Source organism: Camelus dromedarius, chromosome 4 (assembly GCF_036321535.1).
Source record: "Camelus dromedarius isolate mCamDro1 chromosome 4, mCamDro1.pat, whole genome shotgun sequence".
NCBI lineage: Eukaryota > Metazoa > Chordata > Mammalia > Artiodactyla > Camelidae > Camelus > Camelus dromedarius.
The window spans coordinates 93,484,286-93,501,260 of record NC_087439.1 but is presented as its reverse complement, the minus strand read 5'-3'; the positions used below and the strand labels follow the sequence as shown (position 1 = coordinate 93,501,260).

Below are 16,975 nucleotides of genomic sequence, written 5' to 3'. Positions count from 1 at the left end.
GCTTGAAGGCTTCCTCGGAAAGCCCGGCCCTGGCTGCCGGCCACGTGGTTCCCACGGTCTGTCTCCTGTGCACTTGGCCCCTTCTGCCGAGTCTTCCCTGTGCCACTGTGGGAGACGCTTGCTCTGGGACTCGCCCTTGGAGCCTGGGGCACATTTACCCAGTCTCATCTGTGGGGCAAATCTACATCTCTGAGGACCCGACTGGACTTTGAAGAGACTTGACTTCTAAAGAGCCTTTGTCTTTAGTAAGGAATCTTCGGCTCCCCCAGGAAGGTTTGAACAATAGATGCATTTTAATCTGATGTCTGGTTCTGGCCTAAGAGTTTGCTCCAGGCTCAGTATGAAGTCACCCACGTGCCACACTTTCTTTTTCATCTGTTTCCTCTGGGGTTTCACTCGGGTGACGCCTGTGTGGTTGCGAAGAAGGTGCACGTTTCGTTCTACGTGCAGAGGAGATGGCCTGTCTGTCCCTCTGGTCCTGTGCCTCTGAGGGAGGGATAAGAGGTGGGGGAGGAAGGCTGGTGGGGGAGGGGTGGCGTGCAAGGTTTATTACTTCCCTGAAATGGCCCGGAGCACCTGCAATGAGAAAAGCTTGGTTCTCAACCATCCAGCATCTTCCTTGCGATTGATACGCCGTCCAAATCCACCTTTGCCGCCCAGCAAAGGAAAGTGTTGCAAATGAGACCAGTGGGAGCAGCGGACCCAGAAAGGAGCGCAGTCTGCCTTTCAGATGACGGATCCTGTCCAGCTGACCCACGGAACCGGCCCTTGGCTTCCCTCTCCCAAGCACAGAGCTCCCAGCCCCCCCTGGGCGTGGGGGAGGGGCAGTCGGCATGCGGCTCTTCAGGCCCCAGACACACCGGTGCTCCCCTCCCCTCCTGGGCTTCTGGCTTAACTGCACTTCGGGGCCCTTAAGGGGAGCGGGAGCCATGCCACTGAGACGTGGCTGATGGAACGCAGGCAGGAGGGTCAAAGCCAGCTTCCAGACCCGGCCCATGAAATGCCCCCTGCAGGATTCGCCCCACCCCTCTTTCTCTCTCTCTCCCCATTCCCCGAGGACGCTGTGAGCCATGCACCGAAGAAGGCAGCAGCTCCAAAGCAGAGCAAGCCGGGCCCCTGAAGGAAGTGTGGCAGGAAATGGGGCGTGAGAGGATGCTCCCGTTCCAGGTCTGAGGTGAGTCCCAGATGTGCCCCACCAGGTGAGTGACCTTAGCTTCATGCAGGAAAGAATTCAGGTGAAAGCAAGTGTATTAGGAGAGACACACGTTCCACGGGCAGAGTGTGGCCCGTCTCTGCAGGGAAAGTGGCCCGGGAGTGGGGGGGCTGTCGGTTTTTATGCGCTGGGTGATTTCGTAGGCCAACCAGGGGGAGGATTATCCCAACTCTTTTGGGGAAGGGGCAAGATCTCGAGGAATTAGGGCCCCCACCCACTTTTGGCCTTTTATGGTCAGCCTCGGACCGGTCTTGGCACCTGTGGGCGTGCCGTTTAACAGCTGCTGTGTTACAGTGAGCCTCAACGAAGCTCCAGGTCTCCTGGAAGTGACTCTCCCGCCGTCTTGGGCCTGGTTGTTTCTAACCGGTTTATGTCGCATCCTGTCTTTCTCAATTGCTGTGTCACTCTTTTCATGGCTGTGCCCTGCCCCCCATCCCTCTTGTTTCAGGAGGTGTGAGATAAAGTCCCCCCCATCACCTCCCCTACCTCCCAGGGATTGAGCCAGAAATAAACAGCCGCTGTGTTAAGCCCATGAAGTCCCAGCGTTGTTCTTTACGCAGGCTGCCTGCCCCAGCTTTCTCCGAGGCCGAGGGGCTGGGCGGGCAGTGTGGGAACCCCCTTCCCCTGGGTTCCTGTCCCTGTGGACGTGACGGCCCGTCACCGTAGCACAGCTGCAGGCGCAGGGCACGGAGGGTGCTAATGAGGGTCTTACCGGTTGTTTCAGACTATTTCCCTCCACCTGCCTCCCTGTTCTTCACTAAAGAAAACTGTCATTCTTAGCTGAATGTGGAAGTAACTCATACTCAATGTAGAAAGTGTGGGCCATACATCAAACCATCAAGATGGAGATAAAAATCGCCCATTACTTCCTATTCAGAGATGATCACGGCAGCAGCTGGAGATACTTCTTCCCGTCACTGTATGTGCAGATGTTAGGTTTTATATCGATGCTATATCAGACTGTGAGCATTTTCTCTTCACTGAGAAACATGAAAGAATAATTTTTACCGGATGAGTAATGCACATTTAGTACTAATTTCTTTGTCTTCTTCTGTTGCTGGGTACCTAGGTTGCTTATGATCCACCAAGAGCAAACTCTGCTGTCATCTTTGTATGAAGAGCCTTATTCAGATCTCAAGATCGATGCACCGCCAGGCTAGTCTTGGGAGTGGGACTACAAGGTGGGGCAGAGCATGACAGAGCTAAGTCTTTTCGAACCTACGGCTAAACTGCTTTCTGGAGAGGTGGCAGGACTTACAGTTCTGAGCAGGAGGGGCGCTGGCTTCACTCTCTCTAGAACTGACAACACGTTCGCTTCACTGCCTCCTTGTCCTCTTGTCGAAGGGGTGCAGTGGGAGAAGCGCTCTCACTCTGAACCCCTGGTTCTGAATCTGGGGGCAGGGTGGTGGCTGTAGGTTCATCGACAATCTCAGAGAAAGGGGTGGAGCCTCAGCTTCTCTTTACTCTCCCTCCCCCACAGGGCACAATCCCGTGTTGAGAATGGATGGGCCGGCAGTGGTGGGTGGGAACAGGGACCTGTGAGGACACTGGTGGGGAGTGATGGAGCTGGGAGTGAGTGAGGGAACTAGGGGGGAGTGTGGCGGGGAGAGTCCACAGGGCCTGGTGACTGCCTGGATCAGTTGAGAGGGGAGGGGTATTTACGCTCTGGGATTTGGAGCTTTCAAATTATTTTAAGTTATTTATTAACCCTGAGGCCAAACTTCACTGCCTCCCTGGCTCTGTCTAGAATAATTTTCCTCCGTCTCTTTCCAGTCTCCCATGTATATTCAGCATCTGGGAACCAGGCTCTGCATAAGGGATGTGAGTACAACCCTGAATCTACCCATCGGCCCCTCCCTCACAGGGGGAGAACAAGACACACGGCAAACCAAATAAATGAAATACTAAATAAAACTTAAGCTCATGATAGAGTGTGATGAAGAAAGAAACAGTGTGCTCTGGGAGAGAGTGCTGAGGGATGTATTAGCTATCCACCGCTGTGTCACAAATTACCCCAAACACCACAGCTCGAAACATCTACGACCTTGGATTCTGTGATCAGGGACCCGGGAGCAGCTGGGCTGGGTTGTGCTGGCTCAGGGGCTGTCAGGAAGGCTGGTCAAGCTGTTGCCCTGGGCTGAGGCTTCATCTTAAAACTCAAGTGGCGCTGAAGGGTCCGATTTCAGGTTGACTTTTGTGGTCACCGGCAAGTCTCAGGTCTGCGTGAGTTGTTGGGCCGAAGGCTGGATGTCTCCCCTGACCCATAGTTACTCAACTTCGGCCCTCTCCACAGGGCATAGAAACTCCTTGCCCCAGAGTGAACGGTCCGGGAGGGAGAGGCTGAGAGACGGTGTGTATCCAAGACGGAAGCCACGGTCTTCTCATAACCAAATCTGAGATGTGGCCTGTCGTCACTCTGCTATGTTCTGTGCGTTAGACCAGAGCTTCTTGTTCTAATCCTCATTCCCGAGGAGGTGAGCTAAGTGCCACACTTTGGAGGGAGGAACAGCAAGGAATTTGTGGACATACTCAGCAAGGAAATTGTAGACAGATTTTATTTTTTAAACTACCACTGGGAGAGCTGGTGGGGGCGGGCATTACTTTACACAGGATGACCCAATAGATTTTAAAAGATATTTCAAATATTGAGTTATATAGTGATGAATATATACTGGTCCAAATTCTTAGCTTAAAGTCCTAAAATAGATGTATTTCAGAAAGTTTGAGATTTTAAAGAAGCAATGCGCCGTAGGTGTCCTGTATTATATGAAACCCTCCAGTGAGGCCTGGGGCTGCAGCCTGTAATTAAGCACATGAATATTTCTGCCACAAAACCTCTGCATATTCATACTATGTAGGATAAATATAGACTCTGAACAGCCTCATGTCCGTTAAGGTCAGATTTGTGGACAAATAAATTTGTACCAAATATAGAAAAGACCTTTTGTTTTTCAGAGTGCTTTGGATTTTGCAGTTGCGGGTCTGGAGTTGTGGACCCATCGTTAAGTCTTCAATAATATACTCATCTAAAATAAAGAGCAGTTACGTATTCCTTAAACTATTTCTTTGTCTAATACCATGCAAAATTAATGAAGCAATTTAAAAATGTTCTGAAACCTCTCAGGAGATTGTATCTCATTGTGGAAGGGGTTTGTTATTTCTAAGATTGGAACCTCCCGTAGTAAGAATCAGAGCGAGATTGCAGCCATGCTGGGAAGGTCTTGGTACAGGAGCCCGGGACCCCTGTCCTGGATCCTGGAAGTGATGGAGAACCACTGAAGAATTTGACCCCTGGGTACAGAAATGCTTTCGGAGTGAGAGTTGGGTAAGTAACCTTACAACTGGATTTTGGCAAATGCTCTCTTCCTTCCTTCCTTCCCTGTAAAACCTGGTACCCACACTGCAGACGTGTGGTAGGACTGGCTGGAGACGTGAGTCTCCCTCCCCTGGCTCTCTCTGTAATGAAGAGTCCTTGCTGGGGAGAACTCCTCACACAGGGCCCCTCAGCTGGGCTCCTTTAACTCCCAAAGCATCTCTCGGGGCAGAGACACCCTCATGGACAGAAGGAGGGAGGGACTGAAGCAAGGCAGGCAGACATGGGGGAAGTGAGGGCGTGAGGAGGTGGCAGTCATGGGAGGGAGGGGTCTGGGATGAAGGGATGGCCGGGAAGCAGTGAGGAGGAGTCACAAGGACTCTGTGGTGCGACAGGGAGAGGAAAGGGGGACCCAAGTTCCAGCCTGCTGTCAGGGCGGCACCTCCCAGAATCCTGAGGGGGGGCGGGTTTAGGGTCAAGGGCTCTGGAATTAGAGGCACTGAGTTTGAAGGGCTGGAGGGGCTTTGAGGGAAGACGGGTGAGCCTCAGTTGGTGGTTGGGAGATCGGGGACCAAACTGTGCATTTGGCAGAGTTACTACCATGGGGGGAGCCCTGAACAGGGGTCAGGTGGCTCCACCCTAACCCAAGGAGAGTAGTCTTGAAAAGGCTTGGCCATGGGATTAAGAAAGAGCTTGTTTAAAAAAAGCATGACATAAATAAAGGCTATTTTTGTTGTGAGCTAGGCTGTTTTTTGTTCTTCGTTCAATTAGAAAAGAAAGGATGTGTGTTGGCGAGGCAGGAAAGACACCTGTGGTCCCGGCGTCAGAGACTCAACTAGGGGAGGGGCTTGTGGGGGATCAGACCCTTCGCCTCCTGTGAGCAGCCCTTACGGCGGGTTTCTAGAGAACCTGAAAGTGGTTTGTTAAGATTTTAATTCGTGTTTTGTTTTGACTCCATGAAAGGATCCAGAGGGAGGAGAACCATTCTTGTTCGTCATCTTTAACTCTGTCCCCTTTCTCTGCCTTGAGTTCTGGAATATTTGGACAATCTCAGCACCCAGGTCAGAGGTAAAAAGCTTCTGCTTGTTTATTTATTTTTTAATTGAAGTTAAATATAGTCAGTTTATGATGTGTCAATTTCTTGTGTACAGCATACATACACATACATATATTTCTTTTCATATCCTTTTTCATTATAGGTTACTATAGATATTGAATATAATATATAGTAGAAACATTATTTATCTATTTAATGTGTAGTAGTTAGTATCTGCAAGTATTGAATTCCTAATTTATCCCTTCCCATCCCCTATCCCCCTGGTAACTATGAGTTTTCTGTATCTGTGAGTTTGTTTCTGTTCTGTAAATAAATTCATTTGTGTCATTTTTTTTTTTTAGATTCCACATATAAGTGATATCATATGGAAGAAGCTTCTGCTTTAGAAAAGAGCTGAACTACAGTATGCAGAGTCCCCCAAAAACTGAAAATAGACTTACCTCATGATCCAGCAATCCCACTCCTGGGCATATGTCCAGAGGGAACTCTAATTCAAAAAGATACATGCACTTTAATGTTCATAGCATCACTATTTACAATAGCCAAGACATGGAAACAACCTAAATGCTCAGATCAACAGATGACAGTTGTGGTATATTTATACAATGGAATACTACTCAGCCATAAAAAGAATAAAATAATGTCATTTGCAGCAACGTGGATGGACCTGGAGATCGTCATTCTAAGTGAAGTAAGCCAGAAAGAGAAAAAAAAATACCATATGATATCACTTATATGTGGAATCTAAAAAAAAAAAAGAAAAAGAAAACAAAAAAGGAAGACACTAATGAATTTATCTACAAAACAGAAACAGACTCACAGATATGGTACACAAACTTATGCTTACCCGGAGTGGGGAAGGGAGGGAGAAGGGATAAATGAGGAGTTTGAGAATTGCAAGTATTAACTACTTTATATAAAATAGACAAGAAAAATTTCTTCTATATAGTACAGGGAACTATATTCAATATCTTGCATATCCTATAATGAAAAAGAATATGAAAATGAATATTTGTATGTATATGTATGACTGAAACACTATGCTATACACCAGAAATCAACACATTGTAAATGATTATACTTTAATAAAAATAAATAAATAAATAAATAAATAAATAAATAAATAAGCTGAACTAAGTGTCCTGGAGGCCATGTGTGGCTCTGGGGGACACAGGACACGGACATGGACATGGATGTGGAGATAGCTTTCCTTAAGATGGAAAAGGGGCAGAGACTTGGGTCCCCAGCATGTGGGGGCCTTGCCTTGCTTCCCGCAGCATCGGGCAGTGGCAGGTGTGTGGCTGGGCGCTGCTCCCATCGGTGGCTGGACCCTGAGCCCAGAGCATCGCCTGGAAGAAGGTCCCCTGTCCAAGCTTGGACGCTGAGTCAGTCAGCGGGTACCAGCGTGGACAGATACGACAGACAGGATATGCGCTTCCAGGTCACTGCAATTCCACCGGGTGGGGAAGGAGGCTCAGAAAAGGTGGCCGCTGAGTTTACCAACAGCCCTGTACTTGTGGGTACAGAGCATGTGACACTTGCTTTCTAGAAATAAAAAATCGAGACATTTCCTCTGCCTGGTGCATTGGAGTAAAAGCCCCACAGTCTGTGAAACTCTCTAAGTCCCCCTGTGGGGTCATCTGTCCTGACCCGCTTCCCTGGAGCCAGGTCACACCGGGTTGTCGGTCCTGCCCGTCCTTCTGTTTCCTTTCTTCTCATCGACAGGGAAGGACGCGTTGCTCTGCTCTCACAGCCAAAGCGCGGAATGTTCTTCCCAGGCTGTCTGCTCCCTGTTCCTCCGTCAGTCTTCCCGATTTTGTCTTGGCCGCCTGGCTGCCGGGTTTCAGCAGCGAGTCTGAGACGCTGGGAAGGCGACAGCGTTCCAGCCGCGGCGCCCGGGCCCGCGGGACTGGCTAAGGCCGAGCTCCGCCCTCCACCCCTCTCTGCGCAAGCGCCCTGCGCACCGCAGCCTCGGAGCTCGCCTGCCGGGAGAGGTGGAGTCTAACTCCCCGCCCCTGGGACCTGGACTGGCCTCGGCACCTGCTCTGGCCACTAGAACGAGGATGAGCTAAGTCTGAACGAGGCCTCGGGGGACAGAGGGCGCGTCCGCTCTAAAAACCTCTTGATTCCAGGAGAATAAGCCCAGCCCAGGCTGCTGGGGGCTGAGACGCCACGTGGCGGAGAGCGGAGGGTCCCCCCAGCCGAGCCCATCAGACACCAAGCAGCCCATCCCCTGTCACAGATGCTGACGTCAGCCCGGCCGGGCCGAGCACCCCTCAGACTCGTGACAAACAACAAACGGATGTTGTCTGAAGTCATTAAGTTTCGGGGTCGTTGGTTACATAGCAACAGTGAACCGATGACGCTCACCCATCTGGGACGTCCGGGGTTCTCCAGGAGTATCAAAAACAAAACCAGCCGGGCACTCGTTAGATCTCAAGGCAACTCGTTTTCTCGTTACGTAACAAGATACGTGTATTTTTAGTAATCTAGAACGTCTCCTTGGCGCGCAGTGTGATTCTTTCCAGTACAACATCCTATTTTGATACACTAGGCTCCAGGATTCAGATTCACCAGACACAACTGAACGTTTAAAACTCCGCTGGCTTCATGTTCCAGATCTGGTTGATCTATGATTCTTTTACAGAATTAGAGCCTCGGCATATTTATTCCAAAGAGGGCTTAAATCAGGCGCTTCACCACCCGAGTTCCCGGGGAGGCGCACTGCCACAGACGCTTCTGAGATTTATGCCTTTTTGGCATCTGGTGTGACTGGCAGTCAGAATTTCTAAACTAACACCCAAGATGTGCTCAGGCAGAGGAGCCTGGATTTGCCTTCTTCTCTGTTTTTCACAAGAACAAGTCTCAGATGGGGGCTTGGTGTCTGGGGTCACGCCTCTGTCACAGGACCAGGCTGTACGGCTTGCGTTTCGTTCCTAAAACAGTGATTTTTAGTTTTTCAGTCATCAGCAGAGACAAGATACAGAAATGTACCCTGGGGTCTTCATATGTTATATCAAGTTAAAAACTCTGATCCTTCTGGTAAAGGAACAGGTTAATGTTTCTGGGAAAAATATGAAAATGAGAGCAATGCAGAAGTCTCTGCAGTGGGATTCAGACACTGGGTGAACACTGTTGACATCTTTAAAAAATTTTTTAAAAAACTTCTGTTCTATCTAGAAACAGAGCTAGAAGGGGAATAAATCAAAGTGCCCAGAGACAAAATGAAAAGAAAAAGACTATCGTCTCTTTGATTTCTTGCAGTTAACTCCAGAACTCAGGGCTCAACTCCCCTGCAAAACAGAAAATAAAAAAAGACGTTTTGGTCTGAAATGCTCACTGGGGAAGAGAGAGAGAGAGATGGACCAAGGTTTATTGAATATTAGCGTGTGGCAGGATGAGTTTCTGGGTTGCAGGTTTCTTTCCATCAGACTGTCAGGGAGCTAAATGATGCTGACCGCTGAGCCCAAAGGTGACATTATGGATTTTAAAATGAGGGCAGAGTTGAAATGCCAGCAGTTTCAGTTTTGATGCTGGATCTCAACAGGAAAGAGAGGCACTGGGTCATGTGTCAAGGCCAGAGGCCTCCCCCCAGGATGAAGAGGAGAAATATTTGATGAAAAAAGTAAGATGAAATGGAAAAACCCAAGTGGTGAGTGGTAGTTCTGAGGTTTCCAAAGAACAGAAATTAAAATTTCTGGTGTTTATGAAAATCTCTCTCTTGAGAGTTCATTCTATGTTCATACACCACAGTCTGGCCTGGGAGGGTGGTCAGGTCATGCGCTCAGTACTTCTTTTCCAGAACATTCTTAGGGAGGGGGTGAGAGGGACAGGGAAGAGCCCACCGCCCAGAAGTGGAGTGAGACAAGGAGAAGGAATCGGGACTGCCAGGTTTGGGGTGAGCTGACGAGAGGCTGCCATGATCTGAGTGGGCAGAAGAAATCCCCTTTGGATACAATGAAGGTTGGTTCCTAATCCTGGGTAGGCCTGGAGCCTCCTGGGGTAATGGTAGGTCTCCCACCCCAGGCTGTGGCCAGTGGGCACTCGACTTAGGGCCAGACTCTCCGTGAAGTACTTTGATATTTATAAACCTATTTAGCCCTAAAAAGAAACCCTATCGTGTAGGATTTGCTATCCTCAATTTGCAGATGAAGAAATTGAGTATCAGAACAGTCGTGATCATGCAGCGTGCCTGCCTGAGTGAGGAGGACACAGCGGCACTGGTGCTGATGCAAACCTGGGTGCCCAGCAGAGAATTCTGCCCCACAAGGGGATGGTCTTAGGAGGTGGGGACTTTGGGAGGGGATGGATCATGAGGGTGGAGCCCTCAGGAATGAGACTAGTGCCCCTTACGAAAAAGGCCCCCACAAAACTCCTTAACTCCCTCTACCACGTGAGGACACAGGGAGAAGGTGCTGGTGGCTGTGAACCACAGAGGGCTTCCGCCAGAACTTACCTGGCCTTAGACGCCCAGCCTCCCAAACTGTGAGAAGCGCATTTCTGTTGCTTACCAGCCACTTACACTGGGGAGCTCCATTATGTAAGCCTGAAGGGCTGGACGTCCACGGACCCAGGCTGCTCTGTGGGCTTCATCGGGTGTAGACGAGGCCACTTGGGCTGAGATTTCAGAGGGCGGGTGGAGAACTCATGAGGCAGAGCCCTGGACACGCCAAGATTTGCAGGTGGGGCAGGAAAATGATGGTGCCCCAGAGGAAGAGATGATGCCAGAGGTCCTGAGAGGCTGAGGACGTCATTCAGAGAAAGGAAACCGCCTCTGGTTGCCACAGGAAGTGCTGGAGTGAATGTCACCATCACAGCTCTGGAAGTCAGGGGACCCAGGGCTGAACTCAGCTCTGATGGGGCCACTGAGCGATCTGGCCTCAGTTTACTCAGCTGAACAGTGGGGACACTCCAGAGACAGCAAGCATTAGGACAGAGTGGGGTTTGTGGCAATGGGCCTGGAGCCCGTCGGGGAGAGCCTGGCTGTGGGGGCCGAGGCAGGGGCCGCTGTGAGCAGAGAGCAAATGGAGGTGATACGGCCATTGTGGAGGAGGGAATGAGGGTTCAGACTTTACCTTCAGCTCAAATGTTAAAAACTGGGTATTTTCTAGTTTCCAAGTCTGTACGCAGTCACTGAGCCGGCAGCACGTCCTGAGTGAGCGTGTCCCCAGGCCGGGCGCTCCCTTAGGTGATGGGTAACAGAATGACAAGAATGGTCCTGTCTAAAGGCCCACATTTGAGTGAGGGGGCGGCCCTGCAGTGGGAGGGGGACCGGAACGCTTCTCCTCACTCCCAGATGTCCGTTGGCTTCCTCCGCTCTCACCTGCGGAAGGGGAAGTTGCTTATCTGATCAAGGCCACAGGACCACGGGGCCAGGAGGCCACGGGGCCACGGCTGGTCATGATGCTCAAGGTCCACCTCTTGAGTGCGTCTCTCTCCCTCCTGCCAACAGGCCTGGGCAGAGCCGGCCATTCCGGCAGGACTGGCCAGACATCTCTGTCCAGGCCTCCTAGCCCTCCACGGCCTTCCTTTTCTCAGTCTCAGTTCCCTGCAGGGCCCCTGACTGGGCTGGTCTCAGAGGCTAGATTTAAGCCTAATCCCGGCATTTCATTTTAACTCTGACCTGAGAGGCCTGCGGGAGCGTATCTGGTGCTTCCTCCTCTGTGAAGCCGGCACATCACGGGCTTGTCCCCGCCCTGCTCCACCCGAGCCCGACCCCAGCTCCTCTTAGCTTCCCCACAGCGCTGCGAGGGACAGGTTGCATCGTTTTATAACTCTTCCTCCACTAAGACGAAAGGCTTGGGCTCCGGGACCCGTACCCGAGGCTGGCTGGATGCCTGAACGGGGGTCGCTCCCGCTCTCCCGCCACAGGTCCCCACCTCCAGGCATGATGGCCCCATCAAGTCAAGTCTGGGTCACTCACGTCCTTTCAAATATGCTTTAAAGTTCTGCTCTTTGGCCAGATCAGTTTCCTCCTCCTTTTTTTGAGCTCAGGCAATGGCTTGCTGGTAAATCATCTCTCAAAAAGAAAAGCCACGATTCATAGCACTCACTAGTGTTTGTGGTATAAATACTCCCACCATGGTCTATGTCAAGCTGCCAACAATTTAAGAACCAGCTCACTGAATTCCTGCATGTTTGATGATGTTCTCTGGTAGACAGACGTCTGGGCACAAGCCTGTGCAGCAGACCTCAAGGCCAGGTTGGTTCTAGGCCTGAGACGGGGTACTGGTGAAAAGGAGAGTAGCCACATGGCCAGCAATGAGCCCTCCTCACACGGCACAGAGTTTCTGACACAACTCCTTCTGGTTTGGGGTCCAGAAGTAGACTTGGGGGCTTGCATGAGGATTTTTTTTTCTTAAAAATTTTAAAAAATTTATTGTTTGTTTTTGTTTTAGGGGGAGAAAACTCGGTTTATTCATTTACTTATTTATTTTAATGGAAGTACCGGATATTGAACCCAGGACCTCGTGCATGCTGAGCACGCGCTCTACCACTGAGCTGGACCCTCCCCAACAATGTGAGGATTTCTTAAACCTGCATCCCTGCCGTTCTGCATGCTGACCCCTCTTTTCAGATGTCTATAAATACCTTCCCTTGAATGGGCCTGAGAGCTCTAGTTTGGGGGTGAGCAAGAGGACAGCAGGGTCAGCTTTCTAGAACCATCTTTGCAATTTTTATTTGCTGGGTATAAAAGAGAATTCATAGGCATTTGTGACCATCATGAATGCTCTCAGAAAGTCCTGTTCATGGCCTCTTATTGCCCAACTGAAACCTTGTTTAGGAAATCAGCAGGGAGTGCAAGTCTTTGGAGCGCGGCACTGGGACCCTCTTCCTGTTCACGAGTCCTTTTCTCTGAGAGTCTGCCTTAGCCGTAGTTCTGGGCTCAGTGAAGCTTTATTCTCACCCAGTATTTTCAGTTTCCAACAGAACAAACAGCAACCTCAGGAAACAGACACATCTGGAGCTTTGTAGAAGAAGAATAGCATTCGTTCCCCTCCCTGTCTGGGAGAGAGCGCCGCACCCCCGCGGCCCCCAGAAGGATGCCAGATGCCAGGGAGTTTCCCTTCCTTGGCTGGACTTTCAAGCAAAGTGAAGAATTCCTGGCGCGTGAGTCATCTAGCCTGACTCCAGGCGGGAACGCACGGCCAGGACCTCCCGGGGACCAGGAAAAGTGCCAACAGGCCGATCCGGTGGTTCCGCGGCTCCGAGAAGGGCTCCCGGTCGCTGTCCGTCTTCTCCAGTCCTCTGCCCACTGCTTCTCACATGACGGCTGTAGCTTCCAAAGCGAGGCTTAAGGACATGGAGCCACAGTGCAGAACCGAGAGCCGTGTGGAGACCCGGGGGACAGGAGAGCATCTTTCCTCCTTCCCGGCACGCGTCCCGCTGAGCGCCGCCTGTGACGGGGTGTGGGCCTCGGGGCACAGCTTGAACCCTGCGAAGGACCCGCCCTCCTCCTCTCCACAGAACCCAGGCCGATCCAGAGGCTCCCAGATCACAGCTTCCCAAGAGGAATGAAGAAAGTCTGAATGCAAATCTTCCCTGTTGGCGAGAAGGGCCGGTTTCCAGGACCAAACTCCATCATTCCAGGGAGCACGCACATGACTAGTCTTCGTGGCCACCAGGCAGCAGCTGTGCTCATTTATTTTAAAGCAAAAGTGTAATTTAGGAGGTGGAAACGTACGTTACTTTTTTTTTTAATTGAAGTATGGTTGATGTGCAGTGCTGTGTTGGATTCTGGTGTGCACGTGATGATTCAGTTGTACCTAAATGTACATATAAATTCTTTTTCAGGTTCTTTTCCACTGTAGGTTGTTGCAGGATGTTAAATGTGCGACCCTGTGCTGTGCAGTGGGACCTTGTTAGTTGTCTGTTTTATGTTTGGTCGTGTGTGTCTGCTGTTCTGAACTCCAAATTTGTCCCTCCCTCCCACCTTTCCCCTTGGGTAACCATGAGATTGTTTTCTGTGTCTGTGAGTCTCTTTCTGTTTTATAAATAAGTTTGTGTCATTTTTGAAAAAGATTCTACATATAAGTGATATCATAGGATATTTGTCTTTGTCTGACTTGCTTCACTTAGTATAATTTCTAGGTCCAACCATGTTGCTGAAAATGGCATGATTTCATTCTTTTTTATGGCTGAGTAGTATTCCATTATATAGATGTACCACATCTTCTTTATCCAATCGTCTATCTATGGACATTTCTGCATGAAATATCTCACACCATCTTGACAAGAGAATCAAAAATCTAATAGGGGTAAATAGGTAAAATCCATCTCTCCACAAGACATAAGTAATGGAATTTTGCTGGTGAATGAAGCTACATGCCTGCATGTTTGCAGAAACAAACAAAATCACAGCCTATTGGGTCAGAAGTTTTATGAGTATAAAAAAATAATTTGCAACAATTTGAGAATCAGTGTGGCAGTTTGATATTTAATTGTTGGTTTTTCCTGAATGAATAAACTCCACCTCTACAATCACACACTGAAAAAAAAAAAAAAAAAGAGTCCAAAAGGAGTCTTCACTTTGCTGAGGGATTCTCCACCTCGAACTGGGTGGGGTTTTTGAATGTTTGCATCAAGTTTATTAACTGCTTGGATGGCCAGAAAAGCCTCCAATGTCAAAGCCACTGTGAGTGGAGGTCCATCAGGAGGGAAGGGAAAGGGTCCTGACGTGCCCCAGGTCTTCCATCTGGGTGGCTTTGCCGACCCTGGGAGCCTTAGGACGCCAGCGTGGGCTTCTCTGTCACTTGAGCTTGGAAATGATTAAATGGGTTCCTTCACTGCAAAGCCTCTCACGGAAATTTGCTTTGTGAATGTCAGGAGTGGTCGTGTGGTTTCCGTGATTGTATTTGACTGCAGACCCTGTGCATCTGGCTCTCCCTGCCGACCCTGAGGACTAGAGAATGAGGGAGCGCCTGTCCCCACCACGCTCCACAAACACAGCTGGTGTTCCAGGCAGGATGCGATTTCCTGCAAAGCCTGCTTATCTGTTTGTATGCAGATTATTAAAATGGTGAATAACGCTCACATGTCTGCTCAAGGCTTTTAAAGCCTCCACCAGTGGAGCTTGGTGGCCCCAGAGAAGAAGGTGTTTGTCTTTTGGTCCCATTTCTCACCAGGGCTCCTGCTCCCCTGACTGGCTGTCCAGGACGGGCGGGGACCTGGCATCTGTCCAGAGGACAGTGTCACATTCACAGCCCCATTACCCACCCCTACGGCCCCCTCCTGAAGGTGAAGCGCCCTGACCCTTCTCAAAGCCTTGATGTTGCATTAGCCTGGATTCTGCCAAACAAATAGTGGCAGCCTTTTGACTTTGCTAGAAAAATAAACACGGCGTTGCTTCAGTGGATTCGATGTGAAGGTCCAGCATGCGCTTCAGGGGAACTTTTAGCCAGTGATCAATGATCAGGTGTCTTGACCTGATCACTTTATGAGAAACAGACTTTGGTGTCCTTCCCCACAGATATCCGCCCCTTCCCCTGTGGTCCCGTGTCCCTCCGGCTCTAACACTCTCCTGGGCTTTTCTTACTGGTGGCTGCTGAGTGTGACAGGAAATTTGATGGCCAACTGTGCTGTGTTTGTTTTAAAACAACCATCCAGGTTGGGATTGTTGAACATAAAATATGCTTCAGAAAGTCTGGACGGTGCTCTTTCCTGGGGCAGTCTCTGGGAAGGCATCCTCTGCAGGTTATTTTGAAGAACATCACTCCAAAATGAATTAAAACACCACTCATCAAGTAGCCTTGAGAGTCAGAACCCACTTGGATTTGTAATCTTAATGGGTTCTCAGAAACAAGTGTGAAGCCTAATGCTACAAAACATTATTTTAATGATCTTTTTAGCTCTCCTGAAGCACGTTGTTTATTGGCAGAATTCTCAGGTCCATCTTCTACCATCAATATTCAGAGTGAGCGTGTGTTTTTCTGTGTGTTAATCAAAGGGCAGCACGAAGAACAGCATCTTACGGGGATATGTCCTGAAGGTTTGTATTTAATTATTGGCTTGGAATTGACTTACATATAAGTTCCTCTGCTGAGTATGTGGGAAATGATACACTATGCATTCTTGATTCTCTATTGCAATTGAAAGATCAATCTCTCTTGATAAAGACTGATGAAAAATCTATATAACCTCACCATAGTGGGTATGCAGTGCCCCACCTGCTCATGCTGGGGGGGGGGCGGGGTATTTGAAAAGGCTGCTGGCAAGGATTCTGGCAAGACCATTGGGTGGTGGGATGTTGAGCCCTGGCCCCTCCGTTTACCGCTCCTTGACCGTCACTTCCCTGAGGACCAGGTCCCTGTCTGCGAAACGCAGATGTCACCAGTGACTTACCTCTTGGTCTGAGGATTCAGTCAACACGTGCCAGGTGCTGTGCTCAGCTAGGGAAGCAGGGCAGAGTGCAGGCGGCGGGACCATGTTCAGTAAATACCGGCCCTCGGTCTCCCCTGTTAGTGAACACAAGGGAAGCTCCTGCCTTGTGAATACCCCCCGCCACCCGGGCCTTCTTGTTCTGCCCTCATGTCTGTTATAAATGCTTCCAGTGCAGGGAGGTGAAAGGCTACAGAGGCCCCCAGTGAGTTCTCACTTGACAAATCACGTCCTGTGTGTGTGCCGGCCGTGTGCGAGGCAGCTGGGAGCCCCCACCCCGGAAGGATGGGATGGACTGGATGTCTCAGCCGGCTGAGAACCACGCTCGCCAGGGGCCCTTGGAGGCCACAGGCTGACCCCGGTCCCGGAGCAACTCCCTCCCTCCCGGACTCACCCTGCGACCAGAGATCTGGCCAAGGTGGGAGCAGAGGGAGGGCCCAGGACCAGCAGGAAGCTGCAGCCGGAAGCAATGCCTGTCGTAAGGGACATTCCTGCACCAGGGAGGACACCTTTGAATGTGGGGTTGATCTCTGCCTCACGGTGGGGCATTAATGGCCTTGCACTGGGGAGCTTCGGGGGACAGGGGAGGGGGGGTGTGCAGCACCACAGCAGCCAGGCAGGAAGGCTGGGGGCACTTGTGGCCGATCGCCTCATTTTGGAGCAGGGGGAGGTGGCAGCGGGGGTTGGCGCCACAGGATATGAGACACCTCGTCCCCCACCACGCATCAGAGGATGGTCAGCCCGGACAGGGGACGTCACTCGGTCAACGAGGATGCTCACTCACTCAGGCTGCTTTCCCTTCTCTGTGCTCACAGATAATTTTGAGTTTGACTGCATATAATCAGAGGTGATGTACATGGAAATGTTCCTCCCATCATCACGTTTAATGGCCTCAAATTAGAAGCTCCGGATGCCTAACAATGCTGGAATTGTTAATTAAATGCCAGCCTGTCACAGTCATGGTCTATTACACACTCATTAAAACTCACAGTTGTGAAGACTGTGGAGGTACCTG

At 50.3% G+C, this 16,975-nt stretch overlaps 1 long non-coding RNA gene across 8 annotated transcripts; it reads left to right on the top strand.

Moving 5' to 3' along the window:
* Positions 1–745: 745 nt before the first annotated feature.
* Positions 746–14,376, top strand: LOC116153138 (uncharacterized). Of its 8 annotated transcripts, XR_010380731.1 has the most exons (7): positions 746–1,174; positions 2,283–2,394; positions 2,987–3,034; positions 4,169–4,538; positions 5,490–5,594; positions 11,982–12,103; positions 12,504–14,376. It is a non-coding gene; the product is annotated as an uncharacterized LOC116153138 (long non-coding RNA). The 8 variants fall into 8 exon arrangements; XR_010380734.1 differs by lacking the exon at positions 5,490–5,594 and having other exon boundaries at positions 755–1,174; XR_010380730.1 differs by lacking the exons at positions 11,982–12,103; positions 12,504–14,376 and adding an exon at positions 5,925–9,277 and having other exon boundaries at positions 757–1,174.
* The last annotated feature ends 2,599 nt before the right edge of the window (positions 14,377–16,975 follow it).